General features: G+C 46.5%; 1 pseudogene; it reads right to left on the reverse strand.

Annotated features, from left to right (window-relative positions):
• Positions 1–1,300: 1,300 nt before the first annotated feature.
• LOC120062934 lies at positions 1,301–16,083 on the reverse strand (annotated as a pseudogene).
• Positions 16,084–16,446: the final 363 nt, after the last annotated feature.

A 16,446-nucleotide genomic window follows, 5' to 3' on the forward strand; every position in this document is an offset into this window, starting at 1 on the left:
ATTAGAAGAAGAAAAATAACGTCCTGAAAGTTTAAAAAAGAACACTTGATTCAAATAGTTCATTGGATGATAAAATGGTTGACAAATGTGAGTTGAACTCTACGAACAAAGCACAGCAGGAACTTACATTAGACTCAGTGTGTTCTTCTCGTTTCTGTTCTTCTGAACAATTTGCTTATAATGATTAACGCGTCCTCTCCCTCCCCTATTCAGTGTGAGAGCACAATATCATGGGCAATTTAATCATCATCTGCAGAAGGATGGTTGCTGTCACAGAGTCGCAGGTTGGTCATTATTGGGAAGCCTGATTAGTTTCTGAATGAGATATTAATGGACTGTCCGTAATGAAACCATCTCTAACATACAATTACCATTCACAGTGACCCATACTGGGAGTCTATCTCAAAAGCTCAGCCAACAAAAGAGAATGATGACTTGTGAATTCTCAATAACTTACTTGATGAAACATGCTGAATAAATAAAATAAACTGCTTTCATATTTACAAGGTTGCAGTGCTAAATCGAACATATTCTAAATATCATATTATTTACATGCCAAATGGACAAATTAATAGCACACTGAGTTACAATGATTTGAAGTGCAGAATAGTTTAAAGTAATGCCATTCCTGGACATCAACACAAGCAAACTAGGCTACTGCAGAACAAACCTTCCAGAGCCTTCAGAAATGTACAATGTATTCTACTATCGATTTCAACTAAACTACAAGACAGTTTATTATCTTCTAAACCAGCTCCAACTTTGATATTTAATACAGTACTATAGAGGCACAAGGGTGTAGACAAGTATACATTCTTACTCTAGATGTATGAACACTTTACAATATAACAATACCTGTGAATCATGTAGGAAATCTACAGAAATGCTCCTAAGGAGTTTTATGGAGCCTTGAATCAAGAATCATTATAGAGAAAAATAAACATTGATGGATACTTTACTGCCATTTAAATCAAGCCTGTTATGTTTTTATTATTGCTGTCCTTCGCCAGGATAAATAGAGAGATAAAAAAGCAGCGAGCGGCGGGTGGACTGTGCCAGCCCAACATTTTAGGGAGTCCTTTTGGAATAGTAAAGATGCCTGTATGATGTATGCAGGGCTCTGAGGTTGCTGAGAGGACACAAAGAGGAACGCTTACAGAGAGAAAATTAAAAGGAGTGGGAGAGAGACGAAGAGAGAGACAGAGGGAGGGAGAAAGATAGCTAAGGGGAAGAGGGTGAGATAAACAGTGGAAGAGGCTCAGACCGAGATGGAGCGAGAGACAGTTAGCTAGCTGTGATTTCATAGTGCAGGCTCAGGTTGAGGACTGTAGAAGACCTGTCCAAAGGCCAGCCTGCGTTTCAGCTCCTTCCACAGCAGCTCTCTCTCCCTCTGGGAACGATTCATGAAGCCCGTTGTCCTCGGCACGACGGGACAGGTATGGGATCACTTCGTTCACAGGCCCATAGCGAGCACACTTATACACAGAGAAACCTGCCTGGCCTGGAGGGAGGAGACGGGTAGGATAATAGAGAACAGACACAAAGGTCACAGGGACAGGTTGTAGAGTAACACAAAGCTATACGATACAGTAGTAACAGGGATTTCACTAGCTAGAACAAAAAGAAGAAGGCAACAATAAACATGTCGTCCCCCCCTAAATGATGCAGTGCCCCCTTTGGGCCAATTGAGATATTGCATGTAACTTACAAATTTCAGTTAATTACTATAGCTCCAGCCTTGGGCAAATCAGAGTAATTTTGTAGATGCCAGATCTCTATGGCAAGACGCATTATTTCACCCAGGTTTCGTCAAAATCGTCACAGTGCTGTCTGAGACATTGTGTGTGACTAACGCATGACAGAACGAACGTACGGACGGAGACAGATCCAGCCCCCTCTCCGATTTCATCGTGGGGGACAATCAAAGAAATACTGATGAATTCAGAAGTGGAAAGTTATGGACAAAATGTGCTGTTTCTGTGATGCGTTGGAACAAAAGCCTGCATACCATGTGGAGTTGAACACCCCTGATGTGTTTGATCGACAAACTTGTGTCTATGAGAAGAATTCCAAAAATGCAATTCAAAATAATACAAAAATACCCTGTTTGTCATTTTGTGATGTGTTATTGTTCAGAAAGAAAACACCACATAGAAATATGTTTAACCCTTTATTAAAGCAATGAATAATGCAAGTCTTGGCAATATAGAGTCAGGGCCAACTTAATCCTCATGCGTGTCAATGTACACAAACAAGAAAAGTAAAAATAGGTAAAAAGCACTTATAGTTTGAGAAAATCTATATTTTTATAGAAATGTAATGTCCATGTGCAGGTATGTGTGAGCAGTCAGTGTAGAGCAGTCAGTGTAGGGAGCCATCCTCAGAGCAGTCAGGGTAGGGAGCCATCCTCCTCAGAGCAGTCAGTGTAGGGAGCCATCCTCCTCAGAGCAGTCAGGGTAGGGAGCCATCCTCCTCAGAGCAGTCAGGGTAGGGAGCCATCCTCCTCAGAGCAGTCAGGGTAGGGAGCCATCCTCCTCAGAGCAGTCAGTGTAGGGAGCCATCCTCCTCAGAGCAGTCAGGGTAGGGAGCCATCCTCCTCAGTGTGTCTGTGATCTATGCCAAGGCCTTGGCAGTAGACTAGTTTATGGAGATTTGCCTCCTGATGGTGTGCTTCACCGTGTCCTCACTGTGTGAAGCCAACTTGACATTGGTGTTTCTGTCAGTCCAATATCATCCAGGACGTAGTCTAGACACCTTGTAGAACACAGAGATGACAGACAATTAAACGATAGTACTGTCCCTGACACGTTGTTACACAGCTGTGACCAAGCTGTGTCTGAAATGTCACCCTACATCCTATAAGTGCAGTTTTGGTCAGATCGGAGCTATAGTATGAGTGCAGTACTTTTGGTCAGATCAGAGCTGTAAATGCAGTACTTTTGGTCAGATCAGAGCTGTAAATGCAGTACTTTTGGTCAGATCAGAGCTATAAGTGCTGTACTGGTGGTCAGATCAGAGCTGTAAATGCAGTACTTTTGGTCAGATCAGAGCTATAAATGCAGTACTGGTGGTCAGATCAGAGCTGTAAATGCAGTACTGGTGGTCAGATCAGAGCTGTAAATGCAGTACTTTTGGTCAGATCAGAGCTATAAGTGCTGTACTGGTGGTCAGATCAGAGCTGTAAATGCAGTACTGGTGGTCAGATCAGAGCTATAAATGCAGTACTGGTGGTCAGATCAGAGCGATAAGTGCAGTACTGGTGGTCAGATCAGAGCTATAAGTGCTGTACTGGTGGTCAGATCAGAGCTATAAGTGCAGTACTTTTGGTCAGATCAGAGCTATAAGTGCAGTACTGGTGGTCAGATCAGAGCTATAAGTGCAGTACTGGTGGTCAGATCAGAGCTATAAGTGCTGTACTGGTGGTCAGATCAGAGCTATAAGTGCTGTACTGGTGGTCAGATCAGAGCTATAAGTGCAGTACTGGTGGTCAGATCAGAGCTATAAGTGCAGTACTGGTGGTCAGATCAGAGCTATAAGTGCAGTACTGGTGGTCAGATCAGAGCTATAAGTGCAGTACTGGTGGTCAGATCAGAGCTATAAGTGCAGTACTGGTGGTCAGATCAGAGCTATAAGTGCAGTACTGGTGGTCAGATCAGAGCTATAAGTGCAGTACTGGTGGTCAGATCAGAGCTATAAGTGCAGTACTGGTGGTCAGATCAGAGCTATAAGTGCAGTACTGGTGGTCAGATCAGAGCTATAAGTGCTGTACTGGTGGTCAGATCAGAGATACAGTTTAGTTATTCAACACTAATAAAACTTTTTTTTAACTATAACTATGTGTTAAGTATGTTTTTAAGTATTCAGTGTCCGTTAGTATGAATAGATTCATCCTTTACCTGTGGTACATACATTTTGGGATCTCAGTCAGGGTCAACAGGGTCCTCGTATCCAATCCCTTCTCCCTGCTATATGTAGGCTCCATGCACAAGCCCTCCCGTCTCGACAACTCAACATCCATGGCCACGTTATTATAGGCCTCCTATGGCAACGTGTGACTATGGGGTCACTAACCTTGAGGTAACACTGGAAGGAAGGCAACGTGTGACTATGGGGTCACTAACCTTGAGGTAACACTGGAAGGAAGGCAACGTGTGACTACGGGGTCTCTAACCTTGAGGTAACACTGGAATGAAGGCAACGTGTGACTACGGGGTCACTAACCTTGAGGTAACACTGGAAGGAAGGCAACGTGTGACTACAGGGTCACTAACATTGAGGTAACACTGGAAGGAAGGCAACATGTGACTACGGGGTCTCTAACCTTGAGGTAACACTGGAAGGAAGGCAACATGTGACTACGGGGTCACTAACCTTGAGGTAACACTGGAAGGAAGGCAACATGTGACTACGGGGTCACTAACCTTGAGGTAACACTGGAAGGAAGGCAACATGTGACTACGGGGTCTCTAACCTTGAGGTAACACTGGAAGGAAGGCAACGTGTGACTACGGGGTCACTAACCTTGAGGTAACACTGGAAGGAAGGCAACGTGTGACTACGGGGTCACTAACCTTGAGGTAACACTGGAAGGAAGGCAACATGTGACTACGGGGTCACTAACCTTGAGGTAACACTGGAAGGAAGGCAACGTGTGACTACGGGGTCACTAACCTTGAGGTAACACTGGAAGGAAGGCAACGTGTGACTACGGGGTCACTAACCTTGAGGTAACACTGGAAGGAAGGCAACTTGTGACTACGGGGTCACTAACCTTGAGGTAACACTGGAAGGAAGGCAACATGTGACTACGGGGTCACTAACCTTGAGGTAACACTGGAAGGAAGGCAACATGTGACTACGGGGTCACTAACCTTGAGGTAACACTGGAAGGAAGGCAACATGTGACTACGGGGTCACTAACCTTGAGGTAACACTGGAAGGAAGGCAACATGTGACTACGGGGTCACTAACCTTGAGGTAACACTGGAAGGAAGGCAACATGTGACTACGGGGTCACTAACCTTGAGGTAACACTGGAAGGAAGGCAACATGTGACTACGGGGTCACTAACCTTGAGGTAACACTGGAAGGAAGGCAACATGTGACTACGGGGTCACTAACCTTGAGGTAACACTGGAAGGAAGGCAACATGTGACTACGGGGTCACTAACCTTGAGGTAACACTGGAAGGAAGGCAACATGTGACTACAGGGTCACTAACCTTGAGGTAACACTGGAAGGAAGGCAACGTGTGACTACGGGGTCACTAACCTTGAGGTAACACTGGAAGGAAGGCAACGTGTGACTACGGGGTCACTAACCTTGAGGTAACACTGGAAGGAAGGCAACGTGTGACTACAGGGTCACTAACCTTGAGGTACCACTGGAAGGAAGGCAACGTGTGACTACGGGGTCACTAACCTTGAGGTAACACTGGAAGGAAGGCAACGTGTGACTACGGGGTCACTAACCTTGAGGTAACACTGGAAGGAAGGCAACGTGTGACTACGGGGTCACTAACCTTGAGGTACCACTGGAAGGAAGGCAACGTGTGACTACGGGGTCACTAACCTTGAGGTAACACTGGAAGGAAGGCAACGTGTGACTACGGGGTCACTAACCTTGAGGTAACACTGGAAGGAAGGCAACATGTGACTACGGGGTCACTAACCTTGAGGTAACACTGGAAGGAAGGCAACGTGTGACTACGGGGTCACTAACCTTGAGGTAACACTGGAAGGAAGGCAACATGTGACTACGGGGTCACTAACCTTGAGGTAACACTGGAAGGAAGGCAACGTGTGACTACGGGGTCACTAACCTTGAGGTAACACTGGAAGGAAGGCAACATGTGACTACAGGGTCACTAACCTTGAGGTAACACTGGAAGGAAGGCAACATGTGACTACGGGGTCACTAACCTTGAGGTAACACTGGAAGGAAGGCAACGTGTGACTACGGGGTCACTAACCTTGAGGTAACACTGGAAGGAAGGCAACATGTGACTACAGGGTCACTAACCTTGAGGTAACACTGGAAGGAAGGCAACGTGTGACTACGGGGTCACTAACCTTGAGGTAACACTGGAAGGAAGGCAACGTGTGACTACGGGGTCACTAACCTTGAGGTAACACTGGAATGAAGGCAACGTGTGACGACGGGGTCACTAACCTTGAGGTAACACTGGAAGGAAGGCAACGTGTGACTACGGGGTCACTAACCTTGAGGTAACACTGGAAGGAAGGCAACGTGTGACTACGGGGTCACTAACCTTGAGGTAACACTGGAAGGAAGGCAACATGTGACTACGGGGTCACTAACCTTGAGGTAACACTGGAAGGAAGGCAACGTGTGACTACAGGGTCTCTAACCTTGAGGTAACACTGGAATGAAGGCAACGTGTGACGACGGGGTCACTAACCTTGAGGTAACACTGGAAGGAAGGCAACGTGTGACTACGGGGTCACTAACCTTGAGGTAACACTGGAATGAAGGCAACGTGTGACGACGGGGTCACTAACCTTGAGGTAACACTGGAAGGAAGGCAACGTGTGACTACGGGGTCACTAACCTTGAGGTAACACTGGAAGGAAGGCAACGTGTGACTACAGGGTCACTAACCTTGAGGTAACACTGGAATGAAGGCAACGTGTGACGACGGGGTCACTAACCTTGAGGTAACACTGGAAGGAAGGCAACGTGTGACTACAGGGTGACTAACCTTGAGGTAACACTGGAAGGAAGGCAACGTGTGACTACGGGGTCACTAACCTTGAGGTAACACTGGAAGGAAGGCAACGTGTGACTACGGGGTCACTAACCTTGAGGTAACACTGGAAGGAAGGCAACGTGTGACTACAGGGTCACTAACCTTGAGGTAACACTGGAAGGAAGGCAACGTGTGACTACAGGGTCACTAACCTTGAGGTAACACTGGAAGGAAGGCAACATGTGACTACGGGGTCACTAACCTTGAGGTAACACTGGAATGAAGGCAACATATGACTACGGGGTCTCTAACCTTGAGGTAACACTGGAAGGAAGGCAACATGTGACTACGGGGTCTCTAACCTTGAGGTAACACTGGAAGGAAGGCAACATGTGACTACGGGGTCTCTAACCTTGAGGTAACACTGGAAGGAAGGCAACATGTGACTACGGGGTCTCTAACCTTGAGGTAACACTGCTAAAGCTAACTCTCTCTCCTCTGCTCTCATCCTTCTAGACCTATCGGCTGCCTTCGATACTGTGAACCATCAGATCCTCCTCTCCACCCTCTCCGAGTTGGGCATCTCCGGCGCGGCCCACGCCTGGATTGCGTCCTACCTGACAGGTCGCTCCTACCAGGTGGCGTGGCGAGAATCTGTCTCCTCACCACGTGCTCTCACCACTGGTGTCCCCCAGGGCTCTGTTCTAGGCCCTCTCCTATTCTCGCTATACACCAAGTCACTTGGCTCTGTCATAACCTCACATGGTCTCTCCTATCATTGCTATGCAGACGACACACAATTAATCTTCTCCTTTCCCCCTTCTGATGACCAGGTGGCGAATCGCATCTCTGCATGTCTGGCAGACATATCAGTGTGGATGACGGATCACCACCTCAAGCTGAACCTCGGCAAGACGGAGCTGCTCTTCCTCCCGGGGAAGGACTGCCCGTTCCATGATCTCGCCATCACGGTTGACAACTCCATTGTGTCCTCCTCCCAGAGCGCTAAGAACCTTGGCGTGATCCTGGACAACACCCTGTCGTTCTCAAATAACATCAAGGCGGTGGCCCGTTCCTGTAGGTTCATGCTCTACAACATCCGCAGAGTACGACCCTGCCTCACACAGGAAGCGGCGCAGGTCCTAATCCAGGCACTTGTCATCTCCCGTCTGGACTACTGCAACTCGCTGTTGGCTGGGCTCCCTGCCTGTGCCATTAAACCCCTACAACTCATCCAGAACGCCGCAGCCCGTCTGGTGTTCAACCTTCCCAAGTTCTCTCACGTCACCCCGCTCCTCCGCTCTCTCCACTGGCTTCCAATTGAAGCTCGCATCCGCTACAAGACCATGGTGCTTGCCTACGGAGCTGTGAGGGGAACGGCACCTCAGTACCTTCAGGCTCTGATCAGGCCCTACACCCAAACAAGGGCACTGCGTTCATCCACCTCTGGCCTGCTCGCCTCCCTACCACTGAGGAAGTACAGTTCCCGCTCAGCCCAGTCAAAACTGTTCGCCGCTCTGGCACCCCAATGGTGGAACAAACTCCCTCACGACGCCAGGACAGCGGAGTCAATCACCACCTTCCGGAGACACCTGAAACCCCACCTCTTTAAGGAATACCTAGGATAGGATAAAGTAATCCTTCTGACCCCCCCCCCCCCCCCCCTTAAAAGATTTAGATGCACTATTGTAAAGTGGCTGTTCCACTGGATGTCATAAGGTGAATGCACCAATTTGTAAGTCGCTCTGGATAAGAGCGTCTGCTAAATGACTTAAATGTAAATGTAAATGGAAGGAAGGCAACATGTGACTACGGGGTCACTAACCTTGAGGTAACACTGGAAGGAAGGCAACATGTGACTACAGGGTCACTAACCTTGAGGTAACACTGGAAGGAAGGCAACATGTGACTACAGGCTCACTAACCTTGAGGTAACACTGGAATGAAGGCAACGTGTGACTACAGGGTCACTAACCTTGAGGTAACACTGGAAGGAAGGCAACGTGTGACTACAGGGTCTCTAACCTTGAGGTAACACTGGAAGGAAGGCAACATGTGACTACGGGGTCTCTAACCTTGAGGTAACACTGGAAGGAAGGCAACATGTGACTACGGGGTCACTAACCTTGAGGTAACACTGGAAGGAAGGCAACATTCGACTACAGGGTCACTAACCTTGAGGTAACACTGGAAGGAAGGCAACATGTGACTACAGGGTCACTAACCTTGAGGTAACACTGGAAGGAAGGCAACATGTGACTACAGGCTCACTAACCTTGAGGTAACACTGGAATGAAGGCAACGTGTGACTACAGGGTCACTAACCTTGAGGTAACACTGGAAGGAAGGCAACGTGTGACTACAGGGTCTCTAACCTTGAGGTAACACTGGAAGGAAGGCAACATGTGACTACGGGGTCTCTAACCTTGAGGTAACACTGGAAGGAAGGCAACATGTGACTACGGGGTCACTAACCTTGAGGTAACACTGGAAGGAAGGCAACATTCGACTACAGGGTCACTAACCTTGAGGTAACACTGGAAGGAAGGCAACGTGTGACTACGGGGTCACTAACCTTGAGGTAACACTGGAAGGAAGGCAACGTGTGACTACGGGGTCACTAACCTTGAGGTAACACTGGAAGGAAGGCAACATGTGACTACAGGGGCACTAACCTTGAGGTAACACTGGAAGGAAGGCAACATGTGACTACGGGGTCTCTAACCTTGAGGTAACACTGGAAGGAAGGCAACGTGTGACTACAGGGTCACTAACCTTGAGGTAACACTGGAAGGAAGGCAACGTGTGACTACAGGGTCTCTAACCTTGAGGTAACACTGGAAGGAAGGCAACATGTGACTACGGGGTCACTAACCTTGAGGTAACACTGGAAGGAAGGCAACGTGTGACTACGGGGTCACTAACCTTGAGGTAACACTGGAAGGAAGGCAACATGTGACTACGGGGTCACTAACCTTGAGGTAACACTGGAAGGAAGGCAACGTGTGACTACGGGGTCACTAACCTTGAGGTAACACTGGAAGGAAGGCAACGTGTGACTACGGGGTCACTAACCTTGAGGTAACACTGGAAGGAAGGCAACATGTGACTACAGGGTCACTAACCTTGAGGTAACACTGGAAGGAAGGCAACGTGTGACTACGGGGTCTCTAACCTTGAGGTAACACTGGAAGGAAGGCAACGTGTGACTACGGGGTCACTAACCTTGAGGTAACACTGGAATGAAGGCAACGTGTGACTACAGGGTCACTAACCTTGAGGTAACACTGGAAGGAAGGCAACGTGTGACTACAGGGTCTCTAACCTTGAGGTAACACTGGAAGGAAGGCAACATGTGACTACGGGGTCTCTAACCTTGAGGTAACACTGGAAGGAAGGCAACATGTGACTACGGGGTCACTAACCTTGAGGTAACACTGGAAGGAAGGCAACATGTGACTACAGGGTCACTAACCTTGAGGTAACACTGGAAGGAAGGCAACATGTGACTACGGGGTCACTAACCTTGAGGTAACACTGGAAGGAAGGCAACGTGTGACTACGGGGTCACTAACCTTGAGGTAACACTGGAAGGAAGGCAACGTGTGACTACGGGGTCACTAACCTTGAGGTAACACTGGAAGGAAGGCAACATGTGACTACAGGGTCACTAACCTTGAGGTAACACTGGAAGGAAGGCAACGTGTGACTACGGGGTCTCTAACCTTGAGGTAACACTGGAAGGAAGGCAACGTGTGACTACGGGGTCACTAACCTTGAGGTAACACTGGAATGAAGGCAACGTGTGACTACAGGGTCACTAACCTTGAGGTAACACTGGAAGGAAGGCAACGTGTGACTACAGGGTCTCTAACCTTGAGGTAACACTGGAAGGAAGGCAACATGTGACTACGGGGTCTCTAACCTTGAGGTAACACTGGAAGGAAGGCAACATGTGACTACGGGGTCACTAACCTTGAGGTAACACTGGAAGGAAGGCAACATGTGACTACAGGGTCACTAACCTTGAGGTAACACTGGAAGGAAGGCAACATGTGACTACGGGGTCACTAACCTTGAGGTAACACTGGAAGGAAGGCAACGTGTGACTACGGGGTCACTAACCTTGAGGTAACACTGGAAGGAAGGCAACGTGTGACTACGGGGTCACTAACCTTGAGGTAACACTGGAAGGAAGGCAACATGTGACTACAGGGGCACTAACCTTGAGGTAACACTGGAAGGAAGGCAACATGTGACTACGGGGTCTCTAACCTTGAGGTAACACTGGAAGGAAGGCAACGTGTGACTACAGGGTCACTAACCTTGAGGTAACACTGGAAGGAAGGCAACGTGTGACTACAGGGTCTCTAACCTTGAGGTAACACTGGAAGGAAGGCAACATGTGACTACGGGGTCACTAACCTTGAGGTAACACTGGAAGGAAGGCAACGTGTGACTACGGGGTCACTAACCTTGAGGTAACACTGGAAGGAAGGCAACATGTGACTACGGGGTCACTAACCTTGAGGTAACACTGGAAGGAAGGCAACGTGTGACTACGGGGTCACTAACCTTGAGGTAACACTGGAAGGAAGGCAACGTGTGACTACGGGGTCACTAACCTTGAGGTAACACTGGAAGGAAGGCAACATGTGACTACAGGGTCACTAACCTTGAGGTAACACTGGAAGGAAGGCAACGTGTGACTACGGGGTCTCTAACCTTGAGGTAACACTGGAAGGAAGGCAACGTGTGACTACAGGGTCTCAACCTTGAAAAATATAACTATTGCTGCAACACAGAGGAACCAGCTTGTAGTCAGACGAACACTGTGCTCCTCTGCATGCTGCAACACAGAGGAACCAGCTTGTAGTCAGACGAACACTGTGCTCCTCTGCATGCTGCAACACAGAGGAACCAGCTTGTAGTCAGACGAACACTGTGCTCCTCTGCATGCTGCAACACAGAGGAACCAGCTTGTAGTCAGACGAACACTGTGCTCCTCTGCATGCTGCAACACAGAGGAACCAGCTTGTAGTCAGACGAACACTGTGCTCCTCTGCATGCTGCAACACAGAGGAACCAGCTTGTAGTCAGACGAACACTGTGCTCCTCTGCATGCTGCAACACAGAGGAACCAGCTTGTAGTCAGACGAACACTGTGCTCCTCTGCATGCTGCAACACAGAGGAACCAGCTTGTAGTCAACAACGATGAGTTCTACTTCAATACAGACACATAAGCTACATGCTTTTCTCAAGAATCTAAGGAAACATAACTTTTAGGAAGCAGTAGTGTGATAACATTACATTACATAGCATAGCATAGATAATGGCTGTGTCCATAGCAGGCATTTTGGATATGCGCAAATAGAAAGTTTTTTAGTATATTACATTTAGAAAATGTAGTATGCTTTAAATGGCAGCATGTCATACTCATTTTGACTTTTCATGTAGTAAAATTCGCTGCACACTATTGAGGAAGGGAATCATTTGTTTGACAACAGAAGGTAATCAAAGAAGGTAACGCACTGTACCAAAATTAACAATGGCGGGAATCAATGCAATTCTGCATTGAATGGCGCATTCTCAGTAGGATGAGCCTAGTATGTTGATATTAGTTGCTTACTGCATTTGTTTTTACCAAACAGTGCATTCTTAATAATACAGTACGTAGTATGATTAGTACACAGTATGTAGTTTTAGTAAGTAGCAGGCAAGACTGATTTCGGCCAATAACTTTACATAGCCCTTTAACATGTTTACCTTGGCCAGGTCAACCTCTGCAGCATTCTGTTAATCTGTTTCCCCCCCCCCCCCTCCTCAGTGAACTGACTGAGCAGCGGTTCCAGCTGACCTGTCTAAGCAAACACAATATGTTTACCTGTCTGTGGCACAGTGAATCACGCTGTCTCAGCAAACACAGGAGACAGGCCCTTCTCAACCATTAAATCTTGCTAAGTCTGGCACTGGAGATAGTGTGTCACACAGCCAGAGAGGACAGGAAAGACTTTATCTGAGGCCCACTGAGACACTTTCCAACTGATGCAACTCCTTTCAAGCACCCATTATTTTCTAAATTCTGGGATCAACTCGAAAGTGTCAATCTTACCAATTTAATAGTGCAAACAATTGAAAAAGTCAATTGAAACATACCGCAGGGTTTGGCAGTGTTTACAGAATGACTTGAGTATGATACAAATCCATATTGTGTCTGTCTAGGCTTATCTCCTACAGTATTTCCATTGGCTTGCATTGCTTACCTCTAAGTTTGGGACAACGGCTGTTTGAATCCAGCATATCAATGGTTCTGGATGGGCAGAGAGAGAGAGAGAGAGAGACAGCCTTTAGCCAGGAAAATATAAAGTATGAAGTGATATTTATTACAGTAATGAATACTACAAATCAGTCTATGCAAATCCCTGACTGTCACTCAGAAGCTTATTCCAGTGTCACATATTCCAGTGTCTGCCTGCCAGTGTGTGTGTGTAAACTCTCCTCCCCCTCTGAAGCATAGTCTACTGCAGCTACTGATGTAACAAGCATGATTCAGAAATTAGGAAGAGAATGGATTCACTTTTTCAAAGCTAGTAAATGATACTATAGATATCACATTTCACATTGGATTTATTAACTACAAAATAGGTGTTATTTTATTTTAATTCTGGTGCCGCTCTGCACACACAAGCTTGTTAGCCAGGAAGCTTGCTCTGGTTTAGCTCTCAAACGCTTGGTGGCATTATGTGTGATGTAATGGAACTGAGAGTCATGATCAAGGGGCTAGCTCTGGTCCAACATTAGTTAAGCCAACTCTGAAGTTCAAAATCATTCAAAGTTCCTTCATAGAAGCCACTCCTCCGTAGGTTTAATTCTGTCAGACTTATTTAATGGGGCGGCAGGTAGCCTAGTGGTTAGAGTGTTGGCCCAGTAACCAAAATAATGCTAGATCGAATCCCCGAGCTGACAAGGTAAAAATCTGTCATTCTGCCTCTGAACAAGGCAGTTAACACACTGTTCCTAGGCCATCATTGTAAATTAGAACTTTTTCTTAACTGACTTGCCTAGTTAAATTTTTTAAAAATCACATATCACATGTCATAGCAACAAGAGGCCCAGTGCTCTCCTCACCCGCATAATTTCAGTAGCATCTCACAACCTACACTACACTTGTCTGTCTAATGCATGTTCAAAAGTTTGGGGTCACTTAGAAATGTCCTTGTTCTTGAAAGAAAAGCTATTTTTTTTGTCCATTAAAATAGCATCAAATTCATCAGAAATACAGTGTAGACATTGTTAATGTTGTAAATGACTATTGTAGCTGGAAACGGCTGATTTGTTATGGAATATCTACATAGACGTACAGAGGCCCATTATCAGCAACCATCACTCCTGTGTTCCAATGGCACATTGTGTTAGCTAATCCAAGTTTATCATTTTAAAAGGCTAATTGATCATTAGAAAACCCTTTTGCAATTATGTTGGCACAGCTGACAACTGTTGTGCTAATTAAAGAAGCAACAAAATGGCCTTCTTTAGACTAGTTGAGTAACTGGAGCATCAAGTGAACATGATTGGAGCATCCAAGTGAGCATGATTATATTATGCTACAGTGTATGTTGTATATACCTGTAGAAGATCCAGCTCTAGCCTTCTCTCTGATGCCTCCATGCCCTCCTTCCCCTGCTGTGCCACCAGGAAGCTGAAGAAACACCTCTATTTCATCAGCACCTCAGAGAACTGGAGCTATGGAGAGAGAGAGGTAGAGAGTAATAACAAGCACTATAGCACTTTACGAGAGAGTCAAACCCCTCAGCTTAGTGGGTGCTACATGTGGTGGTGGATAAGGTGAGTTTCCCCCTTAATACGTAAAGCACTTTGATAATCTTGAAAAAGCGTTATATAAATCCAATCAACTATTATAAATTGATATTCTGATCCCTTCCTAACCCAACCTACCAGGAACTGAGGTCGGTCCAGTGCAGTCATCTTGATAGCAGAGAAGCCATCCATTGAGCTCCCACCAAGAGAGGTCAAATGTGCTTAGTATGTAAGCCACAGTAATATCAATCCAAAATGTATTACAAATATAAACATTTCACTCAGTGCTCTTTCCATGACATAGATTGACCAGGTGAATTCATGTGAAAGCTATGAGTCCTTATTGATGTCTCCTGTTAAATTCATTTCAATCAGAGTAGATGGGAGGAGGAGACAGGTTAAAGAAGGATTTTTAAGCCTAGACACAATTGAGACGTGGATTGTGTATGTGTGCCATTCAGAGGGTGAATGGGCAAGAAAAAAAGATTTAAGTGCCTTTGAACAGGGTATGGTAGTAGGTGCCAGACGCACTGGTTTGAGTGTGTCAAGAACTGCAACGCTGCTGGGTTTTTCACGCTCAACAGTTTCCCGTTTGTATTAAGAATGGTCCATCACCCAAAGGACATCCAGCCAACTTGAAACAACTGTGGGAAGTATTGGAGGCAACATGGGCCATCATCTCTGTTTAAAGCTTTCGACACCTTGTAGAGCCCATACCCTGATGAATTGAGGCAAAAGGGTGTACAAACCTATTCCCACTCAGGAGACTAAAAAGATTTGGCTTGGGTCCTCAGATCCTCAAAAGGTTTTACAGCTGCACCATCGAGAGCATCCTGACGGGTTGCATCACTGCTTGGTATGGCAACTGCTCGGCCTCCGACCGCAGGGCACTACAGAGGGTATTGCGTATGGCCCTGTGCATCACCGGGGCCAAGCTTCCTGCCATCCAGGACCTCTATATCAGGCGGTGTCAGAGGAAGGCCCTAACAATTGTCAAAGACTCAGCCAGCCTAGTCATAGACTGTTCTCTCTGCTACCGCACGGCAAGCGGTACCGGAGTGCCAAGTCTTGGTCCAAGAGGCTTCTAAACAGCTTCTACCCCCAAGCCATAAGACTCCTGAACAGATAATCAAATGGCTACCCAGACTATTTGCACCCCACCCCTTATGGTCTTGAAGTTGTGAGTGAGACTATCATAATCCCAAGAAACTACAAAAAAGTACATGATAATTACTATTATACTGCACAGAGAAAGTACTGTAACTGAACTGTAACTGAATATAAAAAAGACTCTCTAACCCCACAACCACCCAGTCTTCCTCTCTGTATTGTGTCTTTCTGCAGGCATACCAGATGCTTTGATACACTTGAGGAAGGTCTCCATGTTTTGATCACATTTAGCCTCATCTGCGTAGAAATATGTCTTGGCTCCGGTCACTCCCCCTTGGCGGTCCGCAAACTGTCGGTGAGCCTTGTACTTATTGTCTCTGCGGTCATCGCCTGCGGGGGGGGGGGCAAACACACCAGCATCCCTCCCTATTGCAACCAGTTGCATCATACACTACCGGTCAAAGGTTTTAGAACACCGACTCATTGAAGGGTTCTTCTTCATTGGAATCTCTTCCCTACATTATTCTACAATATAGAAAATAGTAAAAAAATAAAGAAAAACCCTTGAATGAGTAGGTGTTCTAAAACTTTTGACCGGTAGTGTATACAGTGGCTTGCGAAAGTATTCACCACCCTTGGCATTTTTCCTATTTTGTTGCCTTACAACCTGGATATAAATAGATTTTTTGTGGGTTTGTATCATTTGATTTACACAACATGCCTACCACTTAGAAGATGCAAAATATTTGTTCTAATGAAACAAACAAGAAATAAGACCAAAAAAATACGAAACTTGAGCATGCATAAC

Source organism: Salvelinus namaycush, chromosome 18 (assembly GCF_016432855.1).
Source record: "Salvelinus namaycush isolate Seneca chromosome 18, SaNama_1.0, whole genome shotgun sequence".
NCBI classification, from domain to species: domain Eukaryota; kingdom Metazoa; phylum Chordata; class Actinopteri; order Salmoniformes; family Salmonidae; genus Salvelinus; species Salvelinus namaycush.